Genomic DNA, 6,616 nt, shown 5'->3' with positions numbered 1-6,616 from the left:
GGCATAGTAGATCATATGGTTGTCTGATACAAAATGGCCAAAACCAGTCCATTTCAGCTCACTAATGCCGAGGATATCAATCTTTATGCGTTCCATTTCCTTTTGACAACTTGCAATTTTCCTAGATTCATACTTCGTGCATTCCATGTTCCAATGATTAATGGATGTCTGCGGCTGTATCCTAACCAGTAGGATATGGCAAAGGTGATATGATGTCACTCTTGTGATTCATTGCATTATGTAATATGTTGTCTTAGCAGACCAGAGAAAGAATCTCCTGCTGGTGTTAAAGAAGCCAACAGCTGTGTTGTGAACTGCCTATGGAGAGGATAACATGGCAGGGAGCTGTGGGTAACCTATAGAACAGATGAGTGATTTTCAGTAAATATCCAGCAAAAAGCCAAGACTTCCAGTTGTAGAGCCACAAGGAAATGAATTCCACCAATAACTTGAATTGGCTTAGAAGCAGATTCTTCTCTATTTAACCCTTTAGATGAGAACAGAACCCACCTGATACTTTGATTTCAGATTTGTGAGATTAGAGGAGGCAGAATTCTAAGAAAGTCCCAAGATTACCCACCCTATGACATACACAGATCTTCCAGTTATTCAAGCAAATCTAGGTGCAGTTGTGAAGGGATTTTTTAGAGTAATTAACATCTCAAATCAGATGACCTTAACAGAGGCAGATTATCTTAGGTTGGCCTAACCTAATTAAGTAAGCCTTTTAAAGGAACTAAGACCTTCCTTGAGAGATCTGAAGTGTGAGGGGGATTAAACACAAGAGAGATTCTCCATTGTTGGCTTTGAAGATGGGAGGAGCCTCATGGCAAGGTACAAGAGCCCTCTGTGAGGTGACAGCAGCTTCCTGCTGACCACCAACAGGGAAATGGGGATGCATTTCTAAAGAATTCTGCTTGGAAGAGGACCTTGACCTTGAGACAAGGACACAGCCTGGCTAAAACTTTGATTTTAGCTTTTTGAGACCCTGAGCAGACAAACCAGTAACAGCAGGCCCAGAATTCTGACCTACAGAACCAAAAAAAATCCACTGCCATCAAGTTGATTCCAACTCATAGTGAGCCTGTAGGACAGAGTAGAACTGCCCTAAAGGGTTTCCATGTCTGTAAATCTTTACACATGAGCTCTGGTAGTGTAGTGCCTAAGGCACTTGACTGCTAACCAAAAGGCTGGTGGTTCAAACCCACTAGCCACTTCTCAGAGGGAAGGTTGGGCAATCTACTTCCGTAGGGATACCACCTCGGAAACCCAAAGAGGGGTGGCTATGAGTCAGGTCCAACTTGTCAGCACATAACAACAACAACAACAATCTTTACAGAAGCAGAGTGCCTCATCTTTCCCCTGTGGAGGGACTGGTGGGTTTGAACTGCTCAACCTTTTGGTTAGCAGCCAGATGCTTTAACCACTATACCACAAGTGCTCCTACCTACAGAGCAGTGAGCTAATAAATTTAAACTGCTAAATTTGTGACAATTCATGGTAATTTGCTTAATTTGTTACAAAGAAACAGAAAATTAAAATACTTCGTATTTGTAATTTATATAACTTGAGTCATTTCAATTAAATGAAAGTGAAAGTACTCAACAGAGTGCCTGCAATGTAGATGTATAAAATTTTTTGGAATGTTTTCTTAGTGACTGTCTAAACTACAAAATTTCTTACATCATCCTCAAAGTGATCAAGTAACATTTGTAAGAAAAAATGTTCACCATCTACAACAAATGAAAAATGCTGTGCAATAGTCTACCACAGTCAAACTATCCCTTGGATATCTAGGAGAATCCAGGAATCAAAGAGAATCAAAGTCAGTAAATTCTACCTGAATATTTGAGTATTAATGTAAAAACAATTCAAGTTACTATCCTGATCAAGGACATATGGAAACAAATAGTCCAGAACTAATGAATGGACCACACAAAGCTCAGCCAGCCTCCTTGACTCTGAGACCAGAAGAACAAGATGATGCCCAGCTACCACTACCAAACACTCTGAAAGGGATCGCAATAGAAAGTCCTGGAAACAGTGGCAGAAAAATATGAACAAAACTCAAAATCATAAAAAAGACCATACTCACTGATCTGATAGAGATGGACAGAACCTCTGACACTGTGGCCCTTAGTCTCCCTTCACGCCTGGAACTGAACTCACCCCAGTGACTCAACTTTCAGCCAAACAATAGACAGGCCTATAAGATGAAAAATAACATCAGAGGGGTATGCACTCCTTAGAACAATTGGCCATATGAGATCAAAAGAGCAGCTTTTACCCAGAGATAAAATTCAGAAGGCAGAAAGGAATAGGAAAGAAGGACAAAAGGAAACAGAAAACACAGGGAGGTAGAGGGAAGAGTTATATTACATCATGGGGATTGCAGTTAATGTAATGAAACAAAATGTGTATGAATTGATGAATGGAAAACCAATTTACTCTGTAAACTTTCACTCAATTGATAATAAAAAGGTTTTTTTTTAAGTTACTGTCCTGACCCTCAAAAGGTAGAATTTTAATATTTCATGTTTTAAGTTATTCTACAATGTAGTTATTTCTCCAGTCTCTCAGTCTTACTCCAGTCTCACTTACTAAGGACCAAGGATTCTGAGATCATGGGAAAGGTTTCAACAAATTGACTCACGCCTAAATCATAAAACTTGGCAACTGTGAATTGGTTTGTCATGAACATAAGATGATCTCTGTGTTGAGAATTCAAATGTTTTAATTTCTGGCCTATGTATTGTAGATAATTTGAGAATCAGTTCCAAGGTTTTGGGATATGGCCCATGTGAGTAAGTTTGTGTGAAATTTATGAATTCTCCTAGAGTTGAAAGTTTCTCACTTTCTGCTTTAAGAGAAGTTATACATGAAGTTAGTATTATTTGAGATCTATTTGTATGATCCCAGAATTGACTTTTTATCAATTACTAAAAACAAACAACTCTCATACACATTTTTGATGGCCATTTTACTCCCTGGGTTTTTAAATTTTATAAGTGATCTTGACTGTTTCAGAATCTCAAGTATTCTGATATAAAAAGATGCATTTCAGTTTGCTTTTCGACAGAGAATAAAAATGCAACATGAAATTCTCATGATTATAATCATCATTTTCACATTATAGAAAGGTACTTTGTAAAGAAAAAGATTTTTTGTTTTTCAATAGGATCACATTTGAACAACGAACAATGATATTTTTTTCAACTTTGTGCGGGCAAGGAAGCCTGGAATGTTCCAGAATTTTCACTCATGTAAAAATTTTACTTGTGATCCCTAGAGATACATTTAACCTTTAAAAGATAAAGTAAATTTTCTGGAGCAGTGAGTTGTTTCGTGTTGGTTATGAGCTTATCATAATTAAGTTTTTATTTTTTTAGCATGCATATTTGCTTTCAAATGGAGAAAAAGCTGAATATTCAGTTGAACAAGAATGTTTTCTATCAGATCTTGAGATTTGCTATTCAAATCCCTAGTCCTGCCCCTATAAATAACACTTTGTGTGTTCTGAAAGATAATATACTGCTTCAGAAAGGTAGGGTTATTTTTCTTCAGTTCATTTTAAGGGGCACAGCATTTTTTGCTTATGAAAATATTATCTTCAGAAATTATGACTGTTACTTAGGAATTTACATAAGGTTTTATACTAATGCCTACCAAAAATGCTAGTTTACAATTTAATGCAAACAATATAGGAAATGTGTTATCCTTTGATGCTGCTGGAATATTCAAGGTGTTCTCAGCAACTGTTGAAAAATAATGTCCTATTAGGATGGCCTGCTGGCCAACAAGATCTCTTTTTCTCTAAATTTTATATTTGGGGTAGAGGGGCTGGGCTCTATAATGAAGTCAAATGAGATTCACAGTGACACTATGTGTTACAGAGTAGAACTGGTCCACAGATTTTTTTGGTTGTAATCTTTACAGAAGCAGATTGCCAGGGCTTTCTTCTGCAGCTCTGGTTGAGTGCAAACAACCCAGGACTTTATAGGATCAGTAAAACATATGGAACATACATCAGATCAAGGGGCCTTTATATATGGGGTAAATAAGGGACTACGGAAGTGTTCTTCTATGTGTAGTATGGATATTAAGACATTGTAAAAACCTGAAAAAAAAATATTGGAAGAGAAAATATTGGAAAAGGTAAAGCATGGTTAAAGTACGGTATTATAGACAACTGTTGGTTCTCCAGCGACCTCTTAAATCAAGTTTTTCTATCTGCTTTGTGAGTCTCTCACTATTTTCCCACCTCTCAGCACCACAAACAGAATTCATTATCATTCCTAAAGTATTGCTCTCATGAACGTCACCTCCACTCAGAAATCTAAGACTTCTCTTAGACTCCTGTCTTTCACTGTCTGTGGGTAGTCAGTCACCAAGACCTGTTGCTTAATGCTTCTAGTTATTTACCAGATATCGCCCCTTTATTTATTTCCCATTGTTTTGTCCTTAGGACAAACCCTAATCATGTCTTGTCTGAAAATATTGTAACAGTCTGCTTCTGATTGGTCTCACTGACCCCGCTGTTACAACGTCTGTCTTGCCCCACATTCCCAACTATCCTCTACTGTGCCAGAATGATCTTTCTGAAATACAAGTTGCACCTTGAACGACTTTCCTTGAATGATTTTCCACTGTCTAAAGAATAAAGTCCAAACTCTTTAGCAAGATACAAAAATATTCATGACTTGGCTTCTCCTAATTCAGCTTCTTTCCCACAGTTCCTCCACATATAGAACGTACTTCTCACATTTTGATGTCATTCCCAAGTGCTCTTCTCTAGCCTAAAATTCCCTTTCATTGGATCAGTGAAACATATGGAACATATACCAGATCAAGTGGCCTTTATATTTAGGGGAAATAGATGATTATGGAAATGTTCCTCCATGTATAATATAAAAAGAGATTGTGAAAACAATGGTTCACCTGATCAACCTCTATTTTTCCTTCTATTCAGGCAATCCTTTGTCATTCACTAATCCATGTAATAAATAACTGTGGTACAGCTGAGTCATATATCCAGCCCTCAAGACTCCTGTAGTCCAACGGAGGAGGAGATAGCAGGAGACTAGCAGGCTGAAATAGGTATGTGCAGCAAGAGATGTTATGGAACTATGTCATGGAGGTTCAGAGGAGGGAGGAAATATTACACGTTTTGCATTTACAACTTCTTGGTCTCTTTCTTTGGAAAATTAAGAAACACACCACAAAATGTTGTGTTCCAGCTGTTTCCCAAACATTTTATATTTAAATTTATTACTAATAAACCATACCTAAATGCAACAAAATCATTGCTAAAACATATAAGCTATTTATTTAGTTTTTTAGGTTTTATTTCTTTCTTTCTCTTTTTTTTTTTTTTTTTGGCTAGCTGCAATTATTTAACAAATACTTCATGTATAGACATGATACTGAAATTTGTTCAAGTTTATTATTGTGCTTTGTATTTTCATTGTGCTTCTTAATGAAATATTTTTCTATATGTAATTTTGCTATCTGTATGATAATTTGGGAGCTCTGGTAGTGTAGTGCCTAAGGCCAAACCCACCAGCCACTCCCCAGGAGGAAGGTTGGACAATCTACTTCGGTAGTGATACTGCCTCGGAAACCCAAGGAGGGGTTGCTATGGGTCGGATCCAACTCCATGGCAATGGTTGCCTTGCCTTGCTTTTTGTATGATAATTCAGCCACATTTATTTTATATTGTACCTTCAGCTTTAGTTATTCACTGAAATACTGTACAGGCAGGTGTTTACTGTATTTTGTGCTCTCCAATTTTCATTAAACTTGTTGTGTAGCTGCCTGCTATTTACTAGTATTCACTGACACGAATATATTTCTTTTGAAATTTGTAATTAGCATTTTTTTCCAGGGTTAACAGACTATTACTGTGTACCCTGAATTTATGCCTTCCTGTATGATTGCCATATTCAGTATTTACATGAACCAAATAATGTTTTTCTTCACAAAACCATTTTAATACATGTTTTATAATATGCACTCAACCCCTCCCACACATTTCATTATAAATTGGAGACATATTTTAGTTACCAGTGGATTTTAAATGTCAGCACATACAGTATTTCTGGCTAAGGGATTTTGGGAAAGATCCGTGGAGGAAATAAAATTTAAACTGGGCTGTAATGGATGGATTGGAAGCAACACAGGTCTGAGAAAATAAAAGCAAATCTATGAGGAAATTTCATGAAGGTAGGAAGTTTACAGCTTAATTGTGGTCTGCTGTACGTAGCTCAGGAAGACTCCAATTAGTGTGTATAAAAGCAGAATGAGGAAGTAAGATTGAAAAGCTATATTGGACCCAGGTAATGGAGGCCCTCAAATGACTATGGATTATTGGACTATGGAGTATGGATTATTATTACTATAGGCTATGGATATAGAAGTTCACTTTGTAAAGACCTTAGCGCCATTGAATTTTATTTTATTTTTTTAAAAAAAACAAGGAAAAAAAAAAAAAAAACCACAATCAAGGCTGCCCTTCAAAAACATTAACCTGGCAGGAGCATTTTAAGTAGAGTTGAGAGGAGAGAGCTAGAAGGTGGGAGGCACCTGTAAATAGGTCAACAGAGCATATAATGAACCG

The sequence above is a fragment of the Orycteropus afer genome, unplaced genomic scaffold, assembly GCF_000298275.1.
Source record: "Orycteropus afer afer isolate SDZICR_OR568_19922 unplaced genomic scaffold, OryAfe1.0 scaffold00126, whole genome shotgun sequence".
Classification (NCBI taxonomy): Eukaryota; Metazoa; Chordata; class Mammalia; order Tubulidentata; family Orycteropodidae; genus Orycteropus; species Orycteropus afer.
This window is presented reverse-complemented; position numbering follows the sequence as displayed.